The sequence below is a fragment of the Anomaloglossus baeobatrachus genome, chromosome 2, assembly GCF_048569485.1.
Source record: "Anomaloglossus baeobatrachus isolate aAnoBae1 chromosome 2, aAnoBae1.hap1, whole genome shotgun sequence".
NCBI classification, from domain to species: Eukaryota; Metazoa; Chordata; class Amphibia; order Anura; family Aromobatidae; genus Anomaloglossus; species Anomaloglossus baeobatrachus.
The window spans coordinates 91,269,159-91,286,057 of NC_134354.1; positions in this window are offsets into that span (position 1 = coordinate 91,269,159).

Here is a 16,899-nt window from a genome sequence, read left to right on the forward strand (position 1 = left end):
AACATGCCAAGGAGTATAATACATTCAGTTCCCCTAGGGTGTAGTGGTTCAGACATCATGTAGCTAAGCATCACAAGGTACTCCCAAGAGCTCCCAACAGCTTATTTTAAAGAAATTGGTAGCATAAGCAACATGGCATAACATGCAAAGAAGTTTAATACATTCAGTTCCCCTAGGGTGTAGTGGTTCAAACACCATGTAGCTAAGCATCACAAGCAGGGCCGGCCTTAACCTGAATAGTGCCCTGTGCAAAACTGCCCTTTGGTGCCCCCCCTACTGATTTTTTACCCAGTTTTCCAGGAAATAGACGAGGACAGGAGGCCATCGTTTTTTATATCCTAAGAAAATTGATCTCTTCAAATGTACAATAAATTTGTGTGTAAATTTGTGCTGGAGAATCTGCACCTCAAATCCACATTAATATCACCACGTCTGATCTCGTGTTTTTAGAGGTCTTCAGATTTCAAGCATGTATGCCATATCCATGGATATTACACCCCACCCCAGCTCCGACTGCACCCCTCAAATCCTCCACACTCACCACCATTCTTGGAAAACGTATGTATGTGTGTGTGTGTGTGTATATTATATAGATATATACAGTGCCTACAAGTAGTATTCAACCCCCTGCAGATTTAGCAGGTTTGATAAGATGCAAATAAGTTAGAGCCTGCAAACTTCAAACAAGAGCAGGATTTATTAACAGATGCATAAATCTTACAAACCAACAAGTTATGTTGCTCAGTTAAATTTTAATAAATTTTCAACATAAAAGTGTGGGTCAATTATTATTCAACCCCTAGGTTTAATATTTTGTGGAATAACCCTTGTTTGCAATTACAGCTAATAATCGTCTTTTATAAGACCTGATCAGGCGGCACAGGTCTCTGGAGTTATCTTGGCCCACTCCTCCATGCAGATCTTCTCCAAGTTATCTAGGTTCTTTGGGTGTCTCATGTGGACTTTAATCTTGAGCTCCTTCCACAAGTTTTCAATTGGGTTAAGGTCAGGAGACTGACTAGGCCACTGCAACACCTTGATTTTTCCCTCTTGAACCAGGCCTTGGTTTTCTTGGCTGTGTGCTTTGGCTCGTTGTCTTGTTGGAAGATGAAATGACGACCCATCTTAAGATCCTTGATGGAGGAGCGGAGGTTCTTGGCCAAAATCTCCAGGTAGGCCGTGCTATCCATCTTCCCATGGATGCGGACCAGATGGCCAGGCGCCTTGGCTGAGAAACAGCCCCACAGCATGATGCTGCCACCACCATGCTTGACTGTAGGGATGGTATTCTTGGGGTCGTATGCAGTGCCATCCAGTCTCCAAACGTCACGTGTGTGGTTGGCACCAAAGATCTCGATCTTGGTCTCATCAGACCAGAGAACCTTGAACCAGTCTGTCTCAGAGTCCTCCAAGTGATCATGAGCAAACTGTAGACGAGCCTTGACATGACGCTTTGAAAGTAAAGGTGCCTTACGGGCTCGTCTGGAACGGAGACCATTGCGGTGGAGTACGTTACTTATGGTATTGACTGAAATCAATGGCCCCACTGCCATGAGATCTTCCCGGAGCTCCTTCCTTGTTGTCCTTGGGTTAGCCTTGACTCTTCGGACAAGCCTGGCCTCGGCACGGGATGAAACTTTCAAAGGCTGTCCAGGCCGTGGAAGGCTAACAGTAGTTCCATAAGCCTTCCACTTCCGGATGATGCTCCCAACAGTGGAGACAGGTAGGCCCAACTCCTTGAAAAGGGTTTTGTACCCCTTGCCAGCCTTGTGACCCTCCACGATCTTGTCTCTGATGGCCTTGGAATGCTCCTTTGTCTTTCCCATGTTGACCAAGTATGAGTGCTGTTCACAAGTTTGTGGAGGGTCTTAATTAGTCAGAAAATGCTGGAAAAAGAGATAATTAATCCAAACATGTGAAGCTCATTGTTCTTTGTGCCTGAAATACTTCTTAATACTTTAGGGGAACCAAACAGAATTCTGGTGGTTTGAGGGGTTGAATAATAAATGACCCTCTGAATAAACTTTTCACAATTTAAAAAAAAAAAAAAAAAATAAGAAATAACATTCTTTTTTGCTGCAGTGCATTTCACACTTCCAGGCTGATCTACAGTCCAAATGTCACAATGCCAAGCTAATTCCGAATGTGTAAACCTGCTAAATCTGCAGAGGGTTGAATACTACTTGTAGGCACTGTATATATATATATATATATATATATATATATATATATATATATATTTATTTATACACACACACACACACACACACACAGTCATGGCCAAAAGTGTTAGCACCTTTGAAGTTGTTCCAGAAAATAAAGCATTTCCCTTAGAAGATTAATAATACACCCCCTACACCTCCTCTCTCCATAATATACTCTCTACACCACCCCTTTCCATAATCTCTTTCCCACACTGCCCCTATTTGTAATATTGCCCCACACACTGCCCCTCAGTGTACCCCCACATGATATCCCTGTGTGTAATATCCCCACACACTGCCCCTCTGTAAGATATCTCACACACACACACACACACACACTGCTCCTCTGTATAATATCTCTCCCACACACACTGCTCTGCTGTATAATATCCCCCACACACTGCGCCTCTGTATAATATCCCCCCACACTGCTCCTCTGTATAATATCCCCCCACACACTGCACCTCAGTACAATATCCCCCCACACACTGCACCTCAGTACAATATCCCCCCACACACTGCACCTCAGTACACTATCTCCCACACACACTGCTCCTCAGTATAATATCCCCCCACACACTGCACCTCAGTATAATATCCCCCCACATACTGCTTCTCTGTAGACTATCCCCCACACACAATGCCCCTCTGCATAATACCCCCCCCCACACACTGGTCTTCTGTATAATATCCCCACATACACCCTGCTCCTCTGTATAGTATCCCCCCACACACTGCTCCTCTGTTTAGTATCCCCCCACATACTGTTTATTAATATAATATCCCCCAAACACACTGTTCTTCTGTATAATATCCTCCCACCCGCACTGCTCCTCTGTATAATATCCTCCCACACACACTGCTCCTCTGTATAATATCCTCCCACACACTGCTCCTCTGTATAATATCCTCCCACGCACTACTTCTCTGTATAATATCCTCGCACACACTGCTCCTCTGTATAATATATCCCCACAAACACTGCTTCTAAATATATCCCCTCCACACACTGCTCCTCCGTATAATGTCCCCACACGTACACTGCTCCTCTGTAAATACCAACACACTGCCCATTTGTATAATATCCCACACACTGCTCCTCTGTAACATCCTCCACACACACACACTGCCTCTTTATATATCCCCCACACACTGCATCTCTCTGTATAATATACACACACAATGACCCTCTGTGTAATATCCCTCATGTACGCTGCCCCTTTGTACACTATCCCCCACACAAGCTGCCTTTCTTTATATATATCCTCACACACACACACACAATGGCCTCTGTATAGCACCCAACACACACTACCCCTCTGTATACTATCCCCCCACACACATTGTCTCTCTGTATAATATACTCCTGGTATATATGTCTGCATCCTGGTATGCATGTCCCCATCCTGGTTTATTTGTCCCTATCCTGGTATATATGTCCAATCCTGGGCACCTCCTGGTATGTATATCCCACTCCTGGGCACATTCTGGTATATATGTCCCCATCCTTGTTTTTGTCCCCTTCTTGGTATATATGTCCTCCTCCTGGTATATATGTTCCCATCCTGGTTTATTTGTCCCTTCCCAGCAAAAATATATATATATATATCCACATCCTAGGCTCCTCCTGATGTATATATATTCCCCTCCTGGGCACATTCTGGTATATATGTCCCCATCCTTATTTTTGTCCCCTTCCTGGTATATATCTCCACCTTCTTGTGTATATGTGCCTTTCCTGGGTCTCTCCTCGTATATTTGTCTATTGCAAAAAGAAAAAAAACAAACATTTTACTCACCCTCCCCGCCTCCCACATCCTGCAGCGTCCTCTCTGAGCAGCGATGCATTTCAGCTGGATGTGTGCCCTCAACACATCCAGCTAAAGCAAGGCAGGGGCTGCAGTCAGCGGTCGCCCCCACAACACGGGGCTGGAACAGCGGCCGCCCCACCACCCGCGGCTGGAATCAGCACCCCCCCACGGCTGGAGTCAGCGCCCCCCCACCCCTGGAGTCAGCACCCCCCACCCCTGACGTCAGCACCCCCGCTGCCCCCCACGGCTGTAGTCAGCGGCCCCCACCACCACCCGCGGCTGTAGTCAGCGGCCCCTCCCTGCCCCCTGCGGCTGTAGTCAGCGGCCACCCACCACCACCCGCGGCTGTAGTCAGCGGCCCCTCCCCGCCCCCCTTGGTTGTAGTCAGTGCCCCCACCACCCGCGGCTGTAGTCAGCGCCCCACCACCCACGGCTGAAGTCAGCGGCCCCTCCCCCACGACTGTAGTCAGCGCCCCCCCATGGCTGTAGTCAGTGGACCCCCCACCCCCCGCAGCTGTAGTCAGCAGCCCCCCCCACCCCCCGCGGCTGTAGTCAGTGCCCCCGCCCCCCGCGGCTGTAGTCAGTGGCCCCCCACCCCTTGCGGCTGGAGTCAGCGCCCCCCATGGCTGTAGTCAGTGGCCCCCCCACCCCCCGCAGCTGGAGTCAGCGCCCTCCCCCACCCCTGGAGTCAGCACCCCCCACCCCTGACGTCAGCACCCCCGCTGCCCCCCGCGGCTGTAGTCAGCGGCCCCTCCCTGCCCCCTGCGGCTGTAGTCAGCGGCCACCCACCACCACCCGCGGCTGTAGTCAGTGGCCCCCCCCGCCCCCCCTTGGCTGTAGTCAGTGCCCCCACCACCCGCGGCTGTAGTCAGCGCCCCACCACCCACGGCTGAAGTCAGCGGCCCCTCCCCCACGACTGTAGTCAGCGCCCCCCCATGGCTGTAGTCAGTGGACCCCCCACCCCCCGCAGCTGTAGTCAGCAGCCCCCCCACCCCCCCGCGGCTGTAGTCAGTGCCCCCGCCCCCCGCGGCTGTAGTCAGTGGCCCCCCACCCCTTGCGGCTGGAGTCAGCGCCCCCCATGGCTGTAGTCAGTGGCCCCCCCCACCCCCCGCAGCTGGAGTCAGCGCCCTCCCCCACCCCTGGAGTCAGCACCCCCCACCCCTGACGTCAGCACCCCCGCTGCCCCCCGCGGCTGTAGTCAGCGGCCCCTCCCTGCCCCCTGCGGCTGTAGTCAGCGGCCACCCACCACCACCCGCGGCTGTAGTCAGCGGCTCCTCCCCGCCCCCCTTGGCTGTAGTCAGTGGCCCCCACCACCCGCGGCTGTAGTCAGCGCCCCACCACCCACGGCTGAAGTCAGCGGCCCCTCCCCCACGACTGTAGTCAGCGCCCCCCCCATGGCTGTAGTCAGTGGCCCCCCCCCACCCCCCGCAGCTGTAGTCAGCAGCCCCCCCCCACCCCCCGCGGCTGTAGTCAGTGCCCCCGCCCCCCGCGGCTGTAGTCAGTGGCCCCCCCACCCCTTGCGGCTGGAGTCAGCGCCCCCCATGGCTGTAGTCAGTGGCCCTCCCACCCCCCGCAGCTGGAGTCAGCGCCCTCCCCCACCCCTGGAGTCAGCACCCCCCACCCCTGACGTCAGCACCCCCGCTGCCCCCCACGGCTGTAGTCAGCGGCCCCCACCACCACCCGCGGCTGTAGTCAGCGGCCCCTCCCTGCCCCCTGCGGCTGTAGTCAGCGGCCACCCACCACCACCCGCGGCTGTAGTCAGCGGCCCCTCCCCGCCCCCCTTGGCTGTAGTCAGTGGCCCCCACCACCCGCGGCTGTAGTCAGCGCCCCACCACCCACGGCTGAAGTCAGCGGCCCCTCCCCCACGACTGTAGTCAGCGCCCCCCCATGGCTGTAGTCAGTGGCCCCCCCACCCCCCGCAGCTGTAGTCAGCAGCCCCCCCCACCCCCCGTGGCTGTAGTCAGTGCCCCCGCCCCCCGCGGCTGTAGTCAGTGGCCCCCCCACCCCTTGCGGCTGGAGTCAGCGCCCCCCATGGCTGTAGTCAGTGGCCCCCCCACCCCCCGCAGCTGTAGTCAGAGGCCCCCCCCACCCCCCGCGGCTGTAGTCAGTGGCCCCCCCCCCGCCCCCTGCGGCTGTAGTCAGTGGCCCCCCCCACCCCCCGCAGCTGTAGTCAGCGGCCGCCTCCACCCCCCCGCGGCTGTAGTCAGTGGCCCCCCTACCCTTTGCGGCTGGAGTCAGCGCCCCCCCATGGCTGTAGTCAGTGGCCCCCCCACCCCCCGCAGCTGTAGTCAGCGGCCCTCCCCACCCCCCGCGGCTGTAGTCAGTGGCCCCCCCCCGCGGCTGTAGTCAGCGGCCCCCCCACCCCCCGCGGCTGTAGTCAGTGGCCCCCCCACCCCTTGCGGCTGGAGTCAGCGCCCCCCCCCTCGCCCCCCGCAGCTGCAGTCAGCGCCCACCGCTGCTGGAGTCAGCGGCCCCCCCCGCGGCTGTAGTCAGTGCCCCCCCCCGCCCCCCGTGGCTGTAGTCAGCGCCCCCCCACCCCCCGCGGCTGTAGTCAGCAGCCCCCCGGCCCCCCACGGCTGTAGTCAGCACCCGCCCCCCGCAGCTGTAGTCAGTGCCACTTCCCGCCCCCCGCGACTGGAGTCAGCGCCTTCCCCGTCCCCCGCGGCTGGAGTCAGTGCCCTCCCGCGGCTGGAGTCAGCGCCCCCCGCAGCTGGAGTCAGCGGCACCCCCACACCCCCCCCGGCTGGAGTCAGTGCCCCCCACGGCTGTAGTCAGTGGCCCCCCGCGGCTGGAGTTAGCAGCCCCCCACTTCCCGTGGCTGTAGTCAGCGGCCCCCCCGCGGCTGTAGTCAGTGACCCCCCCCATGGCTGTAGTCAGTGGCCCCCCGCGGCTGGAGTCAGCGGCCCCCCCACCCCCCACGGCTGGAGTCAGCGGCCCCGCCGCCCCCTGCAGCTGGAGTCAGCGGCCCCCCTGCGGCTGGAGTCAGCGGCTCCCCCACCACCCCGGCAATCTTCAGCTCATAGAGCGCCTACCTCTCCCTGCCGCATGCCGCGCGCTCACCAGCTCCGCGCTGCCCGCAGCACTGTGATGAGGTGCAGAGTGATGACCTCATCACATTGAGCTGCGGGATGACGCGCCACCTTTCTGCTCTGCTCCACTCACAGTGCCTCCCCCACCACATGGCTAATTTGCATGCGATGCCCTAAAAGGACTTCGCATGCACCTTAGTCATGTGCAGACTGCAGTAGTGGCTGAAGCGACACCGCACCCCACTGCTGCAGCTGTGACTGGGGCTTGGTGAAGGTGGTGGGCCCGGCTGGCCAGGCGCTACATAAAGTTAAGTAAGTAACCGGCGCCGGTTACAGTAAAAACGCTGTGCTGGGACCGGAGGAGCCAGGAAATGTACAACTGCTTACCTCTCTGCTGCGCCCCCCCTGAAGCATGGCCGTCGGCGCCCTGTGCGACCGCACAAGTCGCACATGCCTAAAGCTGGCCATGATCACAAGGTACTCCCAAGAGCTCCCAACACCTTATTTTGAAAAAGTTGGTAGCATAAGCAACAGGGCATAACATGCCAAGGAGTTTAATACATTCATTTTCTCACACCGCCAATAGTCGCAGAAAACCTCTGTTCCCACAAGCCGATACTGCAAAATCTCAAGGGCTATCAATCGTGTAATGTGTGCAGTTATGGTAACAGGGTATTTACGCTTCTTTTTGAAGGTCTGTGGTAATGACAACTGAACGGAACGCTGGGACATCAAAGCTGATGTCGTTGATGATTGAGTTTAGCCAACATCAGGTTGGGAGAAGGAGGCATCAGTGCCACCTTCTTGCACACCAGTTTGGGAAGCAGGCAGCCCAGGGGAAGTGGCAGAGTTTTGAATCTGGAAATCGTGTTTTTCACCTAGAGCTGTCAACCACCTAGTGGTGTGCTTGGCTAACATATGGTTTCTTATGCTGAAGGTGCCCAAGCTGGAAGTATTTTTGCCTCTTTTAAGCTTGGTCTGACAGATTTGACAAATGGCAACCATTTGGTCCGAAGGACTCTTGGAAAAAAAACTCCCACATAATCGCAAAACGGACCCTTGGATTCTGAGATGGCTGAGGTGGTACATGGACATTTGGACTCTGAGATGGCACAGGTGGTGCACGGACCCTTGGACTCTGAGATGCCACAGGTGGTTGTGTCATGTGCACAGTTAATTGACTTCTAGCAGTGGTCGAAACTCTATGTCTTACAGCCTTATTGCGGACTATGGGCACATGCTCCTCTGCACTGCTGCTCTCGCAATCCATGCCACCCATCCATGTTGGATCAGTCACCTCATCATCGACCATGTCGTCTTCAAATTCCTGAAGGTCAATATCTTCGGGAATGGAGGTTTCAGGCTGACCTGAGGGCAACTGTGTCTCATCATCCTCCAACACTTCCACCTGATTGCCCAGCATGTCACGGCCAACAACATGGCTTTCTTTTGGCCTTGGGTGCTCAAAGATCTGTGCATCACTGCACACCACGGCCTCACCTGCGTTGGTGGTGTTGCGCAGTGAGAGTCAAGAAAGGTCAAAGGGTCCCGTAAACAGTTCCTCAGAGTAACCTGCTTTGGTGTCATATGTTTCCTTAGAATACTGATGTTGAAGGATGACCAGGCTGAGGATTCGATGAGCCAGCCTCTGGGCTACTCAAATCTGTCTGTGTGGACCCTTGGGATTTGCTACTCGACAAGTAACTGGAGGCATTTTCTGCTATCCAACTCCTTACCTGTTCGCACTGTTCAGGGCGCAAGAGTGCTTTCCCACGTGGAGAAGAAAATTGGGATAGGAAGGCAGAGGTAGATAAAGCAGGAACCTTTTTCTTTGACTCAATCACACTGCTTGGGCGACCACCACTGTCACTACCACCTCGTCCACGGCCCTTACCCCCTCTTTTTCCCATTTTTTTGGTTTGATTATTCAAGATGAATACTGTAACGTGACCTTTTATACAGGCAGTGGAACAACACTTATGCCAGGTTGTTAAACTTGTGTTAATAGTTTCCCACGATAGGATAGCTGTGTCTGTAAGTCTAAAAACCAAAAGGTTCCTTTATTGGACAAACTACCACTTGGAGGAGTCAACAAACAAAGATGTTGTGAATGTCTTTCAGCCCCAAAAGAAAACAGGGTTTGACAACACTTTTTTTTTAGTATTGGTTTTTGGCACTCAGACTGTGTTTTAGTAAGAGCAAGCCACTATGTAAGTCATTTACAATGGAAGCGTGGCAAGATGCGGTCACATGTAGTTGTGTGCGGCATACACAACCACATGTGACTGGCATGTTGCCGCGCTTCCATTGTAAATGAATGGAACTGAAACATATTTGTGCCGGATCCTGCTTTCCGGCAAAATACCGCTGATGTTAGCAGCGCCTGATGCTCATGCTGGTATTTTATATAGTTATGCAGTAAGTGTGGCTGATGCCATCTAGTGGCCAGAAAAGGGTACAGTGTTGCACTGAATGTAATATATGACCATATGCCTTTTGTAAAAGAAATGTTTAGATGCAAGGTCAGCAGAGTGGTTCGCTGATGGCAAGATGTAGCCGAGTTAGAGAAGATGTTAGATAGAAGTGCTGGTGAAATGCAGTAAGGCCGGGTAGCTCAGCTGCCCATTTTCACAGCAAGTGCACCAAGGGTTAATTATAGGTTTAGCCCCTGGGAGAAGCTTTGGGAACTAGAACCCTGGGAGACAGGAAATGTTCAGTGAGTGAGATGATGGCTGCCTGAGAAGCAGGGTGGTTGTGGTGCCGGGGGTGGACCGGTCCCTCTATGAACAGGTCTGTTGTTGGCAGCCTGCTGGGCGACATAGGGGCACAAGGAGGAGAGCGAAGCTAGGACCCCAGGTGTTGGATGGGGTGAGACTAGTCGGCTGGTAACACAATGTAGCCGGGAGATCTAAGACAGCAGAAAAAGTACAGTATAGTGCTAGAGAGCACAGGAAGGAAGTAACGGATAAGGAGAGAGAAATTTCAAGTGACTGCGTTTTGTATGAAAACTCTGTCACCAAATGTACAGTAAAGTTGTGTTAATGAGAAAAGAATCCATTTGTTTAGTCTCCTTGATTGTTCAGGAACTAGAAGAGAAAAAGAGAGAAAGTTACCCCTAGTGGCAAGTAAGTGGTAAAGCCCAAACATTTACGGGCCCGATAATCTGCCTGTAGCAAAGCCAGGGGGTCACACAACACACTGACCACAACAACAGCGCCCCTTGTCCACCCTGTTTACAATGCTGTCACTACAGGTGTCATGCCAGGAAAGAGGGGACTCCCAGCAAGCAGCACAATACAGCGGGAACACCAGGGTAATGTCACAAAGTGGGAGGGGAAGACCTCTGGTGAGTGATGCAACGCAAAGGGTACACCAGGGAAACAATACAACTGTAGGCTTTGGTGGTAGGGAGAAGGAAGCGGCGTCACCTTCTGACACTCACCTGAGGCTGATACCTGCACTCCCTAATGTCCCGAGATGGCTCCTTCCCCCCATAGGCCGATCGTGTTTCTTAGCCCTCACGGGATCTGAACTCACCCTGACTATGAAGGCAGCAAGACGCTTGTCTCGCTACTACAATAAGACATTGTGAGGAAGGTAAGACAAACAGATGGGGAAAGACACAACAAAAAGCATTCCTTTGTTTCTTCAGTAGGGGTATCTTTTATTCTTATGATGTACAATACAAAATTATATTGTGATACCGTGTTAGCCAGAAAAAAATCTATGTAAATACTTTTATGCGTAAAATGACAAAAGTATTCTAGGAGTGATTGGTATATCTCCTAGAATACTTTTGTCATATTTGGGCATAAAAGTATTTACATCAATTTCTTCAGTAGGAAACTTCACAGCTGCAATAGTAACTGCACCACAGCTATGCACCGACGATCTCCTTTAACATGGTCGGCATAGGAATGAGCTATTGCTGACATAGGTAAGAATAAGGAGCAGATATTTAGAGTAGAAGGGAATGGCTGCAGCTGAGGTTTCGTTCCAGGAGTGTTTGCATTTTTCGATGTGATGGGGAACTACATACTTTTCCTTTTTTGCCTTTCTTCCTATCAGTGTCTATGAGGCGGCATCCTGGGAAAAAAGGGAATTAGGGCTAGAAGCGACAGATTCAGGATTCAGCCAGTATTACAAAAATATAAAAAAAAAATATTTTAACCCTGAATGTAAGTTCTCTAAGTAGTGTTGTAAATCAGTCAAATGAACAAGTGACTTGGACCTCCCCATTTCTGCTTCAAAAAGTGATTCTGCAGCAGCTGTGGCTCACTTCATCCAGTGCTATGTAGATGGAATGATGGAGAAGTTTCTTCAGCAGCATACGCTATGTCTTAAGGTACGCTCATACCAACGTATGACTCGCACAATTATCGGATCGCATCACTCGGCACGGCAGCTCACTCTTCGGACAGGAGTGTGTCCGCTGCTTAGAAATACATGAAGTCGACTCGTTCCTGTCAGGAGAGTATGCAACCGTGCCGGAGTGATGCAATCCGATAATCGTGCGAGTCATACGTTCATGTGAGCGCACCCTTACAGAAATAATACAGATTTCTTTTTTTTTGCCTTGCAAAGAGTAAAATCTGCCACTTTTCCCACAACAACATTTTCTTGTAACTTACGGATTTCTTAGCAAATTTTGGCAGTTCCACAGAATTACTTCTAAGCTGTGTGTGAACACAATCAAACCACGATTTTGACGTTTTTGAAGCTAATAGGTGATACACAACTTTTAATAGACGTGATGAAATATGTATTTCAAGAATGCAGTTTATTTAATTCACAAGTGTGGATAAACGTGTTTAATTTGTGTGATATCGCAGCAGCTTTACATATAAAGAGTGTTATAATTTCAGCACATTTTGGTCACACAAGTTATGTTGGAGTCAGAAGGTTTAAAGCATTTGCAGGAAATTCAGATTAAATAAAGCAAAGCTTTACAATAGTCATACAAAACAAAAAATACAAAAATTATCCCATTCTTTATCTAGTTCTATTGGCTTTTGTTTACAAATATGTCTTTATAGTCGATCAGGTTTTAGAATCATGCTTAATATTCTGGTATTGTGCCCTCTGAGAGAAGGGTCTCCAAACTTCAGATCTCAGTCCTTTTTTGTTTGATGAATGTGCACATGTACAGCTTATTCTTAATGAACACAACCTCTTTCCACATGGTTTTTGCTACTACTTTGGGTATAGGAACTTGCAACTAAATTATACAGCCCCGTTTCGAAAAATAGGGTTGATTCTCACTTTTAATATTTCACAATTCGTCTTGTTCCATTTTCAGGGGTCCTGTGCTATTTGATGTTACATTATAACATTTTACGAGTAGAAGCACCAATTTATGACACATAGATCGGATTCACGTCTTCCTTTATTAAACCAAAACGTTACATGATAAAATTTAGACTGCTTGCCCCTACCTTAGGAGAAACTCGCTTCATGGGCATTTGTACCTCTAGTGTTAAAAGGAATCAGTTTTCAGTATAATCCAAAAAATTGAAAAAACGAGGCACTCACTGGTTTGTAGATAATTTCAGAAGACGGGTTTGTTCAGGCATTGGGGGAGGGTGCAGGGATGACATGCACACGGACAACAGCCGTTTTGCACGGATTGCCGATGCAAACACGGGATCTTGGACCCTTGGAAGCATCGGCAATCGTTGCGAAACTGCAGTTGTCCATGTGCACGTCATCCCTGCACCCTCCCCCAATGCCTGAATAAACCCGTCTTCTGAAATTACCTACAAACTAGTGAGTTTCTCGTTCTTCAATTTTTTGGACGGCTCTGCAGCTTTGGAATGCACCCCGGCGAATAGATCCATGCTCTAGAACATGCTGCAACACCTGAACAGGTGTAACAAGGCAAAGTCTTAGCCTGACGTTTCTATTAGTGGATATTAGAGTTTGATTGGTCGTTTATGAAAAAATAGTCCCCAGTGTTCCTTCATTTTTCAGTATATTCTACTGCATAGAATTACGGATTAATTGTGTTTACGGTCCTCAATTTAGTATAGTGGGTACGGAAAGTATTCAGATCCCTTTACATTTTTCACTCTTTGTTTCACTGCAGCCATTTGGTAAATTCAAAAAAGTTTTTTTTTCTCATTAATGTACACTCTGCACCCCATCTTAACAGAAAAAACAGAAATGTAGAAATTTTTGGAAATTAATTAAACAAGAAAAACTGTAATATTACGGGTTTTTTTCTCTGTATTATATTCAAATAAATAAAAAAGTTTATGCTGAACAGACATACACTCACACATACTTGAAAAAAGTTGTATTATTTTACACACACCAAACACATGAAAAATAAAATGTCCCACTCATCCCAAAGTTGGAATTCAGTTGAGGAGGCATACGCCTTCCTTGCCTCCGACACTAATGAGGGAGATAATCCCACCTTCCTTTGTTTTTTCTTTCTTCTCCTCCTTTCTCCAGTGGTAATAAACCCCAACACAAACAACCCAGGACAGAAACTGAGCCATCACCCACAGTTAGTGACCCCCTATGGACCTCACCCCTCAAATAATATGTGCCTCAGATTCCTGATTTTGTGGCCCAATCAGGAATGCAATTTGACACTGCCGGCCTCACAAAAATTGACCTTTTCAAAGTTGTTATCTGAGGATTTTGTAAACCTCATGGTGAAGGAAACACGTTTTTATGCCCAACAATTTTTGGCCCTAAACCCAACTTCATTATTTGCTAACTGGACTCCCGTAGATGCAGTGAGAATGTTGCGACCTTGTTCTTCACATGGGGATAGTGAAGAAGCGAGAAGTTCAACAATATTGGAGTGTTGATGTTTTACACAATACTACAGCTTTTCCTGATGGCTATGACCCAGAAATGATTTTGAGGCCATTCTAAAAATGTTGCATTTCAAGGATCATGCACGGTGTCCACCCCAAGATGACCCCAACTTTGATCGACTTTTCAAAATTAGTCAGGTATTGATCACTTCAGCATCAAATTTGCTAAGATCTATTTTCCCCAAAGGAACATTTGTACTTCAAGTGGAGGCTTAATTTCCAGCAATATCTGCCCAATAAGAGAGCAAGGGAGACCATAAAATTGTACGAGCTGTGCGAGAGTACCTCAGGGTACACCCACAAATTTAGTGTTTATAAAGGTAACAATAACCAAATTTAACCCCCTGAATGCCCCCCTGTACTGGGAGTGAATGGGAAAATTGTGTGAGATTTGCTGCACCCACTGGTGGATCAGGGTTATCATCGCTAAGTAAATAATTTCTACACTAGCATCCCATATCTCAAATCCCTCTCTACCAGAGCTACCATAGAAAAAGTGAGAGAGGACTCCCTAGGACACTAATTGGGCAGCTGCTCAGAAAGGGTGAGAGTACAGCCCAATGTAGGAGCAACATGCTTGTGATCAAGTATAAGGTCAAGAGGGATGTCCTTTTTGCTGTGCAAGGTACCTCTACACAGGTCCACAAACCAGACTGTGTGCTGCGGTACAATAAAAGCATGGGTGGAGTTGATCTCTCTGATCAAGTCCTCACAGTCCTACAGTGCAATACGGAAAGTTAAGGTGTGGTACAAGAAACTGGCAGTACCCAACGTATAAATTAAATTATATAACACGTGCTGTCACGATGTGCAGGCCAGACTGGTACCTTCCTTCAGTTTAAAGAGGTAGTGATCAAGGCCCTAATATTTCGAAATCAGCAATTAGAGGGTCCCAGTACCTCTGGAACTGAAGGTGCCTGTATAATACCAGGGTCCCCCCATCTGGAAAGAAAAGAAGGTTGCAAAAAAGATGCAAAGTGTATTTCAAAAGGGGGAGAAGAAAGGGCACCATTTTTCAGTGTGACACCTGCCCCAACAAACCTGGCCTAAGTATAAAAGAATGTTTCGAAGTCTATCACTCATGGACTACTACAATTCTTTGTGATTTATTGCATGACTTGATGCACTCTACACAACTCACATATGCCAACCTGATATACTTTAGTCTACACAACTCACATACTCAAGCCTGATGTTTTCTACACAACTCACATATGCCAACTTGATGTACTCTACAAAACTCGCATATGCCACCACAATATAAAATTCTCAAACCTGGAAAACACTAGATAAATTTCAATATATGGTCACTTTTGGGGGGTTTCTATTGTTTTGGCACCTCAACGGCTCTGACAATGCTACATGGATCCCACTAACAATTCCATCAAATTATGCACTTCAAAACGTCACTCCTTCCTTTTGGGGTTCAGCACTGTGCCCACACAGTGGTTTTCAACTATATATGCGGTATCAGCATACTCAGCAGAAATTTCACAACTGATTTGGAGTCCATTTTCTCCTATTTTCCTTGCAAAAATAAAATATTTGGGGCTAAAGCAAAATTTTTGTGGGAAAAATGTTTCTTCTTTTTCACTGCAGAATGTTATGAAATTATGTGAAGCACCTGGTGATTCAAGGTGCTCACCAGACACATAGTAAAATTCCTTGAGGCGTTTAGTTTCCAAAATGGTGTCACTTGTGGGGTGTTTCCACTGCTTAGGCGGATCTGCATCTTTGCACACATTAAATGGCATCCGCTATCGATTGCAGACAATTCTGCATTCCAAAAGTCAAAGGGTTAGTGCTCCTTCCCTTCTGAGCCCTGGCGTGCTCACAAACTGTAGGTTTTCAACACATATCAAGTATTGGCATAGTCAGGAGAAATTGCACAACATATTGTATGGTGTATTTTTTCCTGTTACTCTTGTGAAAATAAAAAAATAGGAGCTAAAGCAACATTTTTGTATGGAAAATATGATTTTTTTTCATTTTCACGGCTCAGTATTATAAAATTCTGTGAATCACCTGTGGATTCAAGGTGCTCACCAAACATCTAATTAAAATACCTTGAGAGGTCTAGTTTCCAAAATGGGGTCACTTGTGGGGGGTTTTAACTGTTTAGGCAGATTAGTGGCTCTGCAAACGAGACATGGTGTCTGCTATCGATTCCAGACGATTTTGCATTAGAAAGGTCAAATGGTGCTCCTTCCCTTCCTGAGCCCTGCCGTGCGCACAAACAGTAGTTTTACACCACATTTAGGGCATAGATTTACTCAGGAGAAAAGGAGAGCTCGACAAAATTTATGGAGTATTTTTTCTGTTACACTTGTGAAAATAAAAATTGGGTTAAAGCAACATTTTTGTGGGGAAAACGTGATTTTTTTATTTTTATAGCTCATCGTTCTAAAATTCTGTAACAACCTGTAATAACCCGGGGGTTCAACGAGCTCACAACACATCTAGTTAAATTCCTTGAGGGGTCTAGTTTCCAAAATGGGGTCACTTGCATTTGTTTTCATTGGTTAGGTACCTTAGAGGCTATGCAAACGCAACATTGTGTTAGCTATTGACGATTTTACATTCCAAAAGTCAAATGGTGCTCCTTCCCTTCCGAGCCCTGCTGTGCACCCAAACAATTTTCCACCACATATGGGGTATCAGGGTACTCAGGAAAAATTGCACAACAGATTTTGGGGTCCATTTTCTCCTGTTACCCTTGTGAAATAAACTATTTGGGGTTAAAGTAATATTTTTTTGTGGAGAAAATGAGAGTTTTTTTTATTTTCATGGCTCAACGTTATGAAATTCTGTGAAGCACCTGAGGGCTCAAGGTATTCTCCACACCTCTAGATAAAATCCTTGAAGCATCTAGTTTCCAAAATGGTGCCACTTGTGGTGGGTTTCCACTGCTTAGGCACAACAAGGGCTTTGCAAATGTGACATAAAGGTCGCAAACAATTACATCAAAGTCTGTGCTCCAAAACATCACTCCTTCCTTTTTTGAGCCTGGCACTCTGCCCAGTTT